This window comes from Alosa alosa, chromosome 20, assembly GCF_017589495.1.
Source record: "Alosa alosa isolate M-15738 ecotype Scorff River chromosome 20, AALO_Geno_1.1, whole genome shotgun sequence".
Lineage (NCBI taxonomy): Eukaryota > Metazoa > Chordata > Actinopteri > Clupeiformes > Clupeidae > Alosa > Alosa alosa.
In genome coordinates, this window is record NC_063208.1 from 28,257,162 (window position 1) to 28,272,290 (window position 15,129).

General features: G+C 43.2%; 1 long non-coding RNA gene across 1 annotated transcript; it reads left to right on the forward strand.

Annotated features, from left to right (window-relative positions):
• The first annotated feature begins 77 nt into the window (after positions 1-77).
• On the forward strand, positions 78-2,486 carry LOC125285552. Its single transcript, XR_007192044.1, has 3 exons — positions 78-467; positions 703-821; positions 1,248-2,486. It is a non-coding gene; the product is annotated as an uncharacterized LOC125285552 (long non-coding RNA).
• The last annotated feature ends 12,643 nt before the right edge of the window (positions 2,487-15,129 follow it).

Genomic DNA, 15,129 nt, shown 5'->3' on the forward strand with positions numbered 1-15,129 from the left:
TACCATTTTTAAATGCACCTGTAGCAGTATTGTATAGTTACATAAAAAAGTATGAAGGCAGTGGACAGTTATGTCGATCCAACCGTTATGAGCATCTACTGTCTGCCTCCGCCTAGTGTGTGTGTGTGTGTGTGTTTTTCTTTTCTTTACCGTGGGGGCAGTCCATCATCGGTCTCCCAAGTCACGATAGGAAGTTCCCAAGACTTGCAAACTTGTCGAATATGCCTTTGTAGCGCGCTCAGTTTCGGAATGAGCGTCTGGCCCAATTAGGCTACATGACGCAACCTTAGACCTACATGTAACTATCCAGGTTAGTTTACTGTCAGAAAAAAACTGAAAGCGACGGGTGCCCTCCATGAAGCAACAGTAACGCCAAAAGAAGGCTGAGGGCAGCGAAGTTAATAGCCTTTATTAGGCTAGTTTAACCGATCAAGACCACTTCCACATTGCAAGATGTCCGTTAAACTGTAAGTGCGCACATTAGTTTTTACAATTTTAAGATGACAAGGCTTGTTATTTGTCATGTGTTGATCACTTATTGAAATACAGCCTATGTTTGAACAGAACTTAAAGTTAGCAAACTATTAACTAGGCTACTCTTAATATCGTGGCATTTCATCTCGTGTGTTGAAAGCAACTCCTCTATACTACGTAAGTGAAGTCTTCGTGATACGCTTTGTCTATCACGCCTGTCTCATGTAGGACCTTCGTGAAGTTGGCAAGCAGAGGCATCACCGTGCTTTGCGCGAGCGCGTCCACCCCTGCCCTGGCGGCAATCGCAGTGGTGGCTGTGTGCGGGCTACTATATTTTACCAAGACCTGTAAGTTTTACGCTTATGTGTTTTATACTTTTTGGTTTCGTTTTGTATAGGCCTACAGGTGCACGTCAAAAAATTAGAAGTTAATGGAAAAGTTCATGTTCGTGTTGTTTTCATATAGCCTAATCTAGATTCATTATTTTCTTTTTATTATTATTATTATTGTTTATTTTATCTTGATTGTGGTTTACAGCTCATAGAAATCAAAAAATAATCTCAAAATATTAGAATATGATAGGCCTACAGAAATGACCTGAGATGAGCGCTAAACAGCTAATCAAGTCAAAACACTGGCAATGGTTTCCTGAATCTTTAATCTCTCAGTCTGTGCAGGATAATGGACTTTTCCATGATATTCTACATTTTTCAGATGCACCTGTTGCCTATTGCCTATTGGGGAAAAAACACTATTTGTTTATTCTCTTTCAGCTACAACCCCCGCATATTGACCGACTAGGACAAACCAGATAGCCAACTAAGAGAGAAAAAAGCCTGCTACTGTAGGCCTACTCCCTGGATGGTGGTGGATTTCAGGATTCAAAAATGGATTCCACTGCCTGCTTTACAAAGACTTGACCAAAAGATGGCGCTATTTGTCTTATCTGTCACTGGCCTTTTGCAAATGGTGCCAAAGGTTCAGTCCGTGATTGTTATCCACACTTTTCTCTTGAATTCAGGGAATTGATCCTCATTGTCACATAGATGTCAGCGTTGGCATCCAAAAAAATGCAGGTGTATTCAGTCCTGGCCCTGTGTATGGAGCGACCTCTAAACAATAGCCAATCAACAAGGTGCTCCATTGGCATGTAGAGTGATGTAATTTGATATGCTGTTGAGCTCAAACATCAGCAATCTTTCTCAAAACCAAATCACGGACTGTACCTTTAATGTAGGCCTAAGCTTATTGGCTACATGCTATTCCACCTATCAGGTTTTCCTGTCTTGATTTGATTTGTGCACACTCATGTTATAGTATGTCATGAGTATTCACTCGTTGGTTTTTCCTCATTCGTAAAATGTGCCTCAAGTTATTTGTGTATGGCCATTTCTCTTTGCTCTGCGAGGACCTTTTTGGTTTTGTCTGTTTTTGTTTAAATTCTTTGGTTGTGTGTACCCAAGACCCAACCTCAGCAGAGATGCAGGGTGACCTCCCTGGAAATGTCTGGACCAGAACCATCTGCTACGGTCCTGGTACTCATCCCTGTTCTTTTACCCTTCAGGTCTCTAGGGAGATGTTTATGGACCTCGGTCACATCATGCACACTGTACCTAGTTCTGCTGTCCTGTATGGGTGGTCTTTGATAACTCAGTGCTATCAGCCTCACAGTTAGTATTTAACAGGATACATCTGGTGTACCTCTGTAATGTCAAACTGCATGGGACCTGATGCTTATGTTTTAGTCTACAATAGTTAGTTTGATCTGAGAGACAAAACAACTTCTCCGTTTTTAGGGATTAAGATCCTTTTGGAGAAAAACCTAATACATGGTCTCAAAGGTGAGAAGATGATGCGGGTTGCACAGATGCACACTTGTTTTTTTTTTTAAATCAGACAGCGATGACAGTGTCAGCTGTAACCCCTTATAGTCAGGGGGTCTATGTGGTTTCTGTGGGTTTGAAATGTTAATTTTTGGAGAGTGGTTGGACTGTCTTTAGGGGTCACTGAACATGGAGAAAAATTATGTCTCCATTTTTTTTACCTGTTTCAACCCTATTTTTCTGAAATTGTATATTTCACTGTAATGAACACCATACATTTTGCCTAAATCACTGGCTATGTTGAATAAAGTTCACAAAACAGTTATTTTCAACAGTATTATTGTATGTCAGTATTATGATTGTATGTCAAACAATTAGAGATAAGATCAATAACCAATCAGTTTCACCAAATACACATACTCAATTGCTGAAAGATAGCGAAAACATAGCAGTGTGACATCACAGATGAGACCTCAAACAACATTTAAATCATTTACAAATACACAACATATTAGACCTCACCTCCACAATTTCCTCATCAAAATCTACAACTAGTCTACTAGACCCTATTCCTACTCACCTTCTTAAGACTGCTCTCCCCTTCCTGGAAAATGTTTTGCTCCAGATTATAAATAATTCAATGCTATCAGGGCATGTACCACAGTCCTTTAAGACATCTGTTATTAAGCATCTCTCAAAAAACCTAGCCTTGACCCTAACAACCTGGCCAACTATAGACCTATATCTAATCTCCCTTTCATGTCAAAATACTAGAAAAAAATAGTGTCCAAACAAATTGGTGCCTTTTTACATATGAACAAAGTCCAGGAATTAAATCAGTCAGAGCTCACCACAGTACTGAACCAGCATTAGTTAAAGTAATGACCTCCTCATTGCTGCTGATAATGGCACCATAGACCATGACATACTACTTCACAAGCTTGAAAATTTGATAGGCATCAAAGACTCAGCACTTGCTTGGTTTAGATAATACATTCCTAACCGTCGACAATTTGTACAGGTCCATAATAAACCATCTACCCAGACTATGGTAAAATATGGAGTACCTCTAGGCTCAGCACTGGGGCCCCTGTTATTTTCTCTTTATATGGTTCCCATAGGCTCTGAAATTAGGAAACATGGCATTAGTTTCTATTCTTATGCAGACAACTATACCTCTCCATAAAACCTGATGAATTAACCCTGTTAGCCAAACTTGACACATGTATAAGAGATATAAAGACATGGATGACAAATAATTTCCTGCTTTTGAACTCAGATAAAACTGTCATGGTTTTAGGTTCTAAAAAGGTCCTATCCACATCACAGGCTACATTCAGTATAGTGATCTTCCACTGACCTCATCCATATTTCCCCCATCCTAGAATCTTTACACTGGCTACCTGTTAAAAGTTGCATTGACTTCAAAATATTACTTATATCTCTTGGTTGCTTGCCTGCATTGAAAGAGGACACCTCATGAAGACGCTCTTTTGTCTGCTTCTGACAGAAGAAGCACTTATCTATGCTGGCAGCAGCTGCTTCTGAACAAGTCCCTCTAGATCAGTGTTTCTCAAACTTTTTCAGACCAAGGACAACTTAATCAATAAAAAAAAACCCTCACGGACCACCTAGCTAAAAAAAAAGAGTAGACCTACTTCAACAGTTTATTACACAATAAGCTTACTTACTGAACCGCCTTGCTTATTGTCTTTGCACCTTGCTTATTGTGTCAGAGGTTTCATATGATTTAAACTGGCCGTTTCCACGTCGTCATTTGTATTAATAGTTATAGGTGTTATTATTGTTATCATTATTAGTAATAGTACTAGTAGTATTAGTATTTTAGGTGTATTGCCAGACGGATCACATTTTGCTCTGCACAATCATGTTATTAAGCAATTAAGTATACGTAAGCACAGCATAATTGACACATGATCCTTCAAGAAAATTAATGTAATAGGTCCACACGTGTAAAACATTTTGGTCAATCAACATGCTATAAAATGTTCAATAGGGCCGTGATTTGCGAGAGGAACTATGGCAGCATTGGCACTGTTAGAAGATATTGCCAACCGCCAATAAGGCGAGAGAGAATTTTTGGCGACCGAGCGGACTTCTTGGCACATAATGACGAATGGCTGATGAGCAGGTACCGCTTACCAAGAGCCATTCTGTTGGACCTCTGTGCCCAAATGGGCCCGCACTTACAGAGGCGCACCAGACGCAACCAGGCCATACCTGTTGAGGTGCAAATCTGCACAGTTCTTGGTTTCCTGGTTACAGGAACGTTCCAAAGAGAAATTGGAGACCTGTCAGATATTTCCCAGCCATCGTTCAGCAGGATTTTGCCTGATGTTCTTCAAGGACTCATTCGTTTGTCTCCTCGGTTCATCAAGTTTCCCTATACTGTCCAAGAACAGCGATATGTGAAGGAAGACTTCTTGCGCATTACGGGATTCCCCGACGTCATCGGTGCAATAGATTGCACTCACGTTGCCATACGAGCACCCCATGTGAATGATTATGCCTATGTTAATAGGAAGAACTTCCATTCAATTAACGTGCAGCTCATTTGCAATGCTCGTATGGCAATTGTGAACGCTGTTGCACGATGGCCAGGGTCGACCCACGACTCGTTCATCTTGCCCAATTCCAGTGTGGGGAATCATCTACACACCTGGCTCAAACGCTACTGCGCTTCTCTAAGCATCCCCTATGTCAACAACTGGGGCTTGTTCTGGGAGAGGCCCAGTATGCTGAAGCGTGATGGTCTCCACCCAAACCAACATGGAGCCAGGCTACTCTCTGACAACACAGCGTCCACACTGAGACATTGACATTCTGTAGAAAATATTACAGATTCACGCCCCCCAGGTATTGATTCGAATGGCATTATACATGTGGATGAGTCTGAGAATGTTTTCTGCAGGGTAACATACAATACTACTACCATAGATCAAGCTGTGTCATGCAATAGCATGACTTATGCTTATAGTTCTATTCCAACGTTGATTTCTACCCAACGTATAGTAAAAAGAAAAGACAAATTTAAAACTAGAAACCTAACAAATATTCTTTCCATACCTCAGCATATTCCTCAAAAGCCAGAGGCATTTTCAGCTAACATGGGTTTACTAAATATAGGTGCACTTACTACCAAAACCTTTGCAATCAATGATTTTATTAGTGAAAAAAAATTGGATTTTCTGTTTCTTGTTGAAACCTGGCTGACTTCAGACAGCGAAGCTGTTCTTGTTGAGACTTGTCCCCCAAATTATAATTTCTTCCACTCAATTAGACAAGGCAAACGAGGTGGTGGAATTGCCTCCATTCTCTCAAACAAATATAGTTGCACACGAGTCAACTGCGAATTCGCTTCCTTTGAGTATATTGCCCTCACTCTGAAGGCTGACCCAGCTGTATTTCTATTAACCTTATACCGCCCTCCTAAACTATGGACTGGCTTTCTCGACCAGTTTTCTGAACTTATGTCGCTCATCATCACTAGCTATGATCGGATAATTGTAAATGGCGACTTCAATATTCATGTCAATAAGACAACTGATGCTAAAGCCAGTAAGTTCCTTAATGTGTTGGACAGTTTAGAGCTAAAGCAGCATGTTACAGGACCCACCCACAACCTTGGCAACACCCTCGATCTAGTCATTTCCAGAGGGATAGAAGTCACAGACTTATCAGTAAATGATATAAATATGTCTGATCATCATTGTGTATCTTTTAATATTGTACAAAAAAAAAAAAAAATTCATCCCGAAATTGCAATCAAATCGCGACTCTTGGACATTAGAGCAGAACAGCAGTTCATAGCTCTTATAGACTCCATAAATTTAGATATTTTACATCATCCCATTGATCAAATGGTAGAGGCTCTCAATCGTGAATTAGGCGCTCTGCTTGACAGAGTGGCACCCTTAAAGACTAAAAAAAAAGGCCCTGTAGCAAACTGACACCTTGGATGAACGAAAATATCCATGATCTAAAAAGATCATGTAGGAAAGCTGAGAGAACATGGAGAAAAACTAAGTTACAGGTTCACCGTGCCATTCTAAAAAAAAAAAATTGCAAATTATAATAGAGCTATTCGGAATGAGAGGAGGAACCACTTCTCTAAGGTAATTGCTGAAAACAGTGGAAACTCTAGGGTGTTGTTCTCTACCATTGATAGGCTATTGCATCAAACACCTTTTGATACACTCAGTCAGGCATCCTCTCTAAGATCACGAAGAATTTGCAGACTTCTTCAAAAAACAAAGTCATTTCTATAAGGGAGGCTATTGGTAACACAAGTAATATGTTTGATGGTACACCCAAAACAGCCCCCAAAATTAAGGTCCTTTAGCACTATTACTCAATCTGAGCTTGGTAAAATTATAACTCAAACCGGCTCCTCAACATGTGTTTTAGATCCAATCCCTACTACACATTCCAAAAAAGTATATGATGGCTTAGCTCCCTTTTTTCTCAAGGTAATAAATACCTCATTAGAAACAGGTATATTTCCAACTGCTTTTAAAACGCTGTTGTGAAACCTTTACTTAAAAAAAGTCAAATCTTGACCATACCAATCTGAGCAACTACAGGCCTATATCAAATCTATCGGATTTTTTTGAGCAAAAGTACTTGAAAAAGTTGTTTGTAATCAGTTAAATACCTTCCTCAAAAAAAACAGTATCCTTGAAAAATTCCAATCAGGTTTTAGATCAAATCACAGCACAGAAACGGCTCTAGTAAAAATAGTCAATGATCTCAGACTAGCTACCGACTCAAACAAAGTCTCAATCCTTATTCTTCTGGATTTGAGTGCGGCATTTGACACCATTGATCATAGCATCCTAATTCACCGCCTTTGCTAAGTGGGTGGGTCTCTCTGATAATGCTCTAAACTGGTTTCAAACCTACATTACTGGCAGAGATTTTTATATCAGTCTAGGAGATCATGTATCTGAAAAACATGACTTGCCTTTTGGTGTGGCCCAGGGGAGCTGCCTTGGTCCCCTGCTATTTTTCTCTATATATGCTTCCATTGGGAAGCGTCATAAGTCAGCATAATGTAAACTTCCACAGCCACGCAGATGATACCCAATTGTATCTTTCTGTGGAGCCAACTAACCCAGATGGCCTTTGCTCCCTCACTGCATGCCTAACCTCCATTAATCAGTGGATGAGCAAAAACTTTTTGAAACTAAATGATGACAAAACAGAGGTACTTCTGGTTGGACCAAAACTAAAGCGAGATATTATTCTTAGTAATCTGGGGAACTTGGCACACCAGGTCAAACCAAAAGTAACAAGCCACCGGTGTTATCTTAGATGCAGAGTTAAGTTTTAAGCCCCATATCAGTAAAGTTACTCAGACAGCCTATTTCCACTTGAGAAACATTGCCAAAGTGCGGCCCTTTTTAACTCAACAAGATGCAGAAAAACTAATTCACGCCTTTATCAATAGCAGGTTAGACTACTGCAATGCACTTTTCACTGGTCTTCCCAAAAAAAACATCTAAAGAAATTGGCACTCATACAGAACTCTGCGGCTAGACTTTTAACTAAGACTAAGAAGAGAGAACACATCACCCCTGTGTTGGCTGAACTGCACTGGCTCCCTATTTCCTATAGAATTGATTTTAAGGTTATGTTAATTACTTACAAAGCTCTGAATGGCATAGCACCTTCATATATCTCTGAGCTTTTAATATCTTATCAACCACAAAGGAAACTTAGATCATCCAATTCTAATCTTTTAATCGCATTACCCAAAGTGCTCCACAAACAAAGTGGAGAAGCTGCGTTTATCCATTATGCCCCCAAACTATGGAACACCCTGCCTCTGTACATCAAGCAGGCGAGTTCAGTAAATATTTTTAAAAAAGATCTGAAAACATACCTGTACAGGAAAGCTTTTAGTTAACTCATCTTATCCTGTAGACTACATTTTCAGATTATTCTACATCTGCTACTATTGGAGGGCGCAGCCAGCCAGAAGCAGATGGGCTCCCCCTATTAAGTCAGGTTCTGCTCAAGGTTTCTTCCTGGAATATGGGAGTTTTTCCTTGCCACAGTTGCCATATGGCGTGCTTGTGGGGGGTAAGAGGGTTAAGGCTGCCAGTCTTATGACGTAATTTTCTATATTTTTGATATGTTGCTGAGTATATCATAAACAGCAAAGAAAAGTGATTGATAATGACTGACTGACTATTATTGTGTTACATGCTTCAAATGTAAAGCACTTTGAGCTGCATTCTGTGTATGAAAGGTGCTATACAAATAAAGCTTTATTATTATTATTATTATTATCTAGAGGCTGGAGCAGGCAGAGATGGCTGGCTGCTAGGTTAACCCTTTTTATATTTTACTTTCTCGTTTCTTGTATTAAAAACTGTGACTGTAGGGATCTGCCCTCGGATAGTACCCGTGCGGAGTAGCCCAAAGAGGATGCTGGTGAAGGCCGGGGTGCTCCGGGAGTGTGAACAGGCGGTGTTTACAGCCGGACAGCTGTTTTTATTTCTCTGGCTGTTGCAATTGATGTCAATGATTATTGTAGGGAATGCACTCAGTAAAGAGCACACCAAACAGAAAGCAAACAGTTACAAACAGGCACTTGGCTTCGTGAAGAGATCGCGACGAACGCGACGCGACTGACGCCATGGATTTGCGATGCTGATGACTACCACACGGGCGGAGATGAAAAACAATCGGGTGGCAGGGGCAGATGACGGCTCCTTGCGGATTCGAACCGGCGATGCTACTGGCACACTCATTGAAATTGCGTCTTTTCAACAGAGCCACGGCGCTTCTTAACGCAGTGCTCGTGGTGTTATGTACATTATTAGAGTCTCGCGGCGCTGGCTATTGCGTGCAGCCTAGGTCATATATATCATAAAATTGATTTTTATTTCTCTGGCTGTTGCAATTGATATCAATGATTACGATGAATGCCCTCAGTAAACAGCAAAACCAAACAGAAAAGCAACAGTTACAAAACAGTCAGGCACTTGGCTTTATAAGAGATTGTACCGTTCCAGACCCAAGAGGATGCTGGTGAAGCACGCGATGGTTTTGAGATCCGGACACCGGACAGCTGTTTTTTTATTTCTCTGGCTGTTGCAATTGATGTCAATGATTATTAATAGGAATGCACTCAGTAAACAGCACACCAAACAGAAAGCAAACAGTCACAAACAGGCACTTGGTTGTGAAGAATCGCGACGATCGCGACGCGACGCAGACGACGCAAGCACGCAGACGCGCCGCCGGACTTGCGATCGCGATGACCACCAGACAGCGTAGCGTAAAACAATCGGGTGGCAGGGGGCAGGCACGCTCCTTGCGATTCGGAACCCGGCGATGCTACTGGCATAACTCATTGAAATAACGTCTTCTCAACAGAAAACGGAGGCTACTGCTTAATGTAGTGCTCGTGTTATGTGTACATTATTAGAGTCTCGTGACGCTGGCTATTGCATGCAGCCTAGGTCATATTTTCGTGAAAAATTTATTTTTTTATTTCTCTGGCTGTTGCAATTGATATCAATGATTAGTATGAATGCCCTCAGTAAACAGCAAACCAAACAGAAAGCAAACAGTTACAAACAGTCAGGCAATTTGGCTTTATAAGAGATTGCGCGTGCCAGCTAAGCACGTCACCTTATCACACAAAGCACGCGACGGCTTTGAGATCGCGATGAGCACCGGACGCCGGACAGCTGTTTTATTTCTCTGGCTGTTGCAATTGATGTCAATGATTATTAATAGGAATGCACTCCAGTAAACAGCACACCAAACAGAAAGCATGCAGTTACAAACAGGCATTACGGTTTCGTAGAGATCGCGTAAAGAGCGACGCGACGCGTTAAAGAACGCACGCGACGGACTTGCGATCGCGATGACCACCAGACAGCCGCGTGGCGTAAAACAATCGGGTGGCATGGGCAGGCCACGGCTCCCTGCCGGATTCGAACTGGCGATGCTACTGGCACACTCATTGAAATAGCCACGTCTTCTCAACAGAGCTACGGAGGCGCTTCTTAGTGCAGTGTTCGGTGTTATGTACATTATTAGAGTCTCCCTGGATGCTGGCTATTGCATGCAGCCTAGGTCATATTTCATAAAATTGATTTTTTTATTTCTCTGGCTGTTGCAATTGATATCAATGATTAGTATGAATGCCCCTCAGTAAACAGCAAACCAAACAGAAAGCAAACAGTTACAAAACAGTCAGGCACTTGGCTTTATAAGAGATTGCGTGCCAGCCAGCACGCACGCGACACACAAGCACGCACGGCTTTGAGATCGCGATGAGCACGGACACGGACAGCTGTTTTATTTCTATGGCTGTTGCAATTGATGTCAATGATTATTAATAGGAATGCACTCAGTAAACAGCACACCAAACAGAAAGCAAACAGTTACAAACAGGCACTTGGCTTTCAGAAGAGATCGCGACGACGCGACGACGGACGGATGCCACGACTTCGCGATGATGACCACCAGACAGCGTAGCGTAAAACAATCGGGTGGCATGGGAAGGCACGGCTCCTTGCGGATTCAACCGGCGATGCTACTGGCAACACTCATTGAAATAGCCATGTCTTCTCAACAGAGCTACGGAGGCACTTCTTAACGCAGTGCTAAGTGTTATGTACATTATTAGAGTCGGTGACGCTGGCTATTGCTTGCAGCCCAGGTCATATATAAATAAAATTGATTTTATTTCTTTGGCTGTTGCAATTGATATCAATGATTAGTATGAATGCCCCTCAGTTAACAGCAAACCAAACAGAAAGGAAACAGTTACAGTCAGGCACTTGGCTTTATAAGAGATTGTGCGTGCCAGCCAGCACGCGCACGCACATAACAAAACACGCACGGCTTTGAGATCGCGATGAGCACCGGACAATCGACAGCTGTTTTATTTCTATGGCTGTTGCAATTGATGTCAATGATTATTAATAGGAATGCACTCAGTAAACAGCACACCAAACAGCAAACAGTTACAAACAGGCACGCGGCCGTGAAGAGATACGATCGCCGCGCCGCGCGACGCGACGGGCGAAGGACTTTGCGATGGCGATGACCACCAGACAGCGTAGCGTAAAACAATCGGGTGGCATGGGAAGGCACGACCCTTGCCGTTTTGAACCGGGCGATGCTACTGGCACACTCATTGAAATAGCCCGCGTCTTCTCAACAGAGCTACGGAGGCTTCTAGTGCGTGTTCGTGTTATGTACATTATTAGAGTCTCGATGATGCTGGCTTACGCGTGCAGCCTAGGTCATATTTCATAAAATTGATTTTTTATTTTCTGGCTGTTGCAATTGCTATTAATGATTAGTATGAATGCCCCCAGTAAACAGCAAACCAAACAGAAAGCAAACAGTTACAAACAGTCAGGCACTTGGCTTTATGAGAGATTGTCGCGTGCCAGCCAGCACGACGCGCACACAAACACGCACGGCTTTGAGATCGCGATGAGCACGGACACCGGACAACTGTTTTTATTTCTCTGGCTGTTGCAATTGATGTCAATGATTATTAATAGGAATGCACCAGTAAACAGCACACCAAACAGAAAGCATACAGTTACAAAAACAGGCACATGGCTTCCGTGAAGAGATCGCGACGACGACGCCGCACGACTGCAACAAACGCGACGCCATCGACTTGCGATCGCGATGACCACCAGACAGCATAAGCGTAAAACAATCGGGTGGCATGGGCACCGCGGCTTCTTGTCGGATTCGAACCGGGCGATGCTACTGGCACACTCATTGAAAAAAGCCACGTCTTTTCAACAGAGCTTCGGAGGCTTCTTAGTGCAGTGTTCGGTGTTATGTACATTATTAGGAGTCTCGTGATGCTGGCTATTGCGTGCAGCCTAGGTCATATTTCACAAAATTGATTTTTATTTCTCTGGCTGTTGCAATTGATATCAATGATTAGTATGAATGCCCTCAGTAAACAGCAAAACCAAACAGAAAGGAAACAGTTACAAACAGTCAGGCACTTGGCTTTATAAGAGATTGTGCGTGCCAGCCAGCACGACATGCACACACACAGGCACCTGCTTTGAGATCGCGATGAGCACGGACACCTGGACAGCTGTTTTTTATTTCTCTGGCTGTTTACAGTGATGTCAATGATTATTAATAGGAATGCACTCAGTAAACAGCACACCAAACAGAAAGCAAAACAGTTACAAAACAGGCACTTGGCCGTAAAGATCGCGACGACGCGACGCATACGCGACGCGCCTTACGGACTGGCGATGGCGATGACCACCAGACAGCGTGGCATTAAAACAATCGGGTGGCATGGGAAGCCGCGGCTCCTTGCGGTTCCAAACCGGCGATACTACTGGCACACTCATTGAAATAGCCACGTCTGCTGACCAGAGCTACGGGCTTTTAACGCCAGTGCTTTCCGGTGTTATGTACATTATTAGAGTCTCGTGGCGCTGGCTATTCGCGTGCAGCCCAGGTCATATTTCAGAAAATTGGATTTTTATTTCTTTGGCTGTTTACAATTGATATCAATGATTAGTATGAAATGCCCTCAGTAAACAGCAAACCAAACAGAAAAGGAAACAGTTACAGTCAGTCAATTTTGGCTTTTATAAGGGTGTGCCAGCCCGCCCGGTATGCACACACAAGCACGCATCGCTTTGAGATCGCTGGCGAGCACCGACAATCGGACAGCTGTTTTTATTTCTCTGGCTGTTGCAATTGATGTCAATGATTATTAATAGGAATGCACTCAGTAAAACAGCACACCAAACAGAAAAGCATACAGTTACAAACAGGCACTTGGTTTCAGAAGAGATCGCGACGATCGACGCGACGCGACGCGAAGCACGCACGACCGACGCGACGACTTGCGACCGCTGACGACCACCAGACAGCGATAGTGAAAAAACAATCCCGGGTGGCATGGGCAGGCGCACTGCTCCTTGCCGGATTCAACCGGCGATGCTACTGGCAATACCCATTGAAATAGCCATCGCCTTCTCAACAGAGCCACTACGGGCTTTTTAGTGCAGCGTTCGGTGTTATGTAACATTATTAGAGTCTCCTGACTTTGGCGCTATTGCGTACAGCCCAGGGTCATATTTCGTGAAATTGATTTTTTATTTCTTTGGCTGTTGCAATTGATATCAATGATTAGTATGAATGCCCCCAGTGCAAACAGCAAACCAAACAGAAAGCGAAACAGTTACAGTCAGGCACTTTGGCTTTTATAAGAGATTGTGCGCGTGCCAGCACGCGATGCACACAAGCACGCCGCGGCTTTGAGATCGCGATGAGCACCGGACACCGGACAGCTGTTTTTATTTCTGGCTGTTGCAATTGATGTCAATGATTATTAATAGGAATGCACTCAGTAAACAGCACACCAAACAGAAAGCATACAGTTACAAACAGGCACTTGGTTTGAAGAGATCGAGAACGAATCGAAGCATGCACGCGACGCCGGACTTACGACGCGATGACCACCAGACAGCGTGGCGTAAAAACAATCGGGTGGCATGGGGCAGGCACGGCTCCTCGCCGATTCGGAACCGGCGATGCTACTGGCAACACTCATTGAAATACTAATGCCTCTTCTCAACAGAGCTACGGAGGGCTTCTTAGTGCAGTGCTTCGGTGTTATGTACATTATTAGAGTCTCCTGACGCTGGCTATTGCGTGCAACCTAGGTCATATTTCGTAAAATTGATTTTTATTTCTTTTGGCTGTTGCAATTGATATCAATGATTAGTGTGAATGCCCCTCAGTAAACAGCAAACCAAACAGAAAGGAACAGTTACAGTCAGTCAATTTGGCTTTATAAGAGGATTAGCGTGCCAGCCAAGCACGTGAGTGCACACACAAGCACGCGACGGCTTTTGAGACGCGATGAGCAACGGATTAATCGGACAGCTGTTTTTTATTTCTCTGGCTGTTGCAATTGATGTCAATGATTATTAATAGGAATGCACTCAGTAAACAGCACACCAAACAGAAAAGCATACAGTTACAAACAGGCACTTGGCCCGTAAGAGATCGCATTCATCGCGACGCCATTCTTCAGTTAACACGACGCGACGCGACGACTTATGATTCGCTGGCGACCACCAGGATGCTTGTCGTAAAACAATCGGGTGGCATGGGCAGGCACGTTCTGCCGGCGGTTCGGAACCGGCGATGCTACTGGCACACTCATTGAAATAGCCACGTCTTCTCAACAGAGCTACGGAGGCTTTTACGCAGTGTTCGGTGTTATGTACATTATTAGGAGTCTCCTGACGCTGGCTATTGCGCGCAGCCCAAGGTCATATTTACGGCCAATTGATTTTTATTTCTTTTGGCTGTTGCATTGATATCAATGATTATTATGAATGCCCCTCAGTAAACAGCAAACCAAACAGAAAGGAAACAGTTACAGTCAGGCACTGGCTTTATAAGAGATTGTGATGCCAGCCCAACGCGTGCATGCACACACAAGCACATACGACGCTTTGAGATCGCGAATGAGCACCGACAGCGGACAGCTGTTTTATTTCTATGGCTGTTGCAGGTGATGTCACGATTATTAATAGGGAATGCACTCAGTAAACAGCACACCAAACAGAAAGCAAACAGTTACAAACAGGCACATGGTTTCAGCCGTGGGATATCGCGATCGCTTATCGACGCGACGACGACGACTTATGATGGCGATGACCACCGTGACAGCCGTGGCGTGAAAACAATCGGGTGGCATGGGAAGGCATCGCTCCTTGCCGGTTTCGGAACTGGCGATGCTACTGGCACACTCATTGAAATATACGTCTGC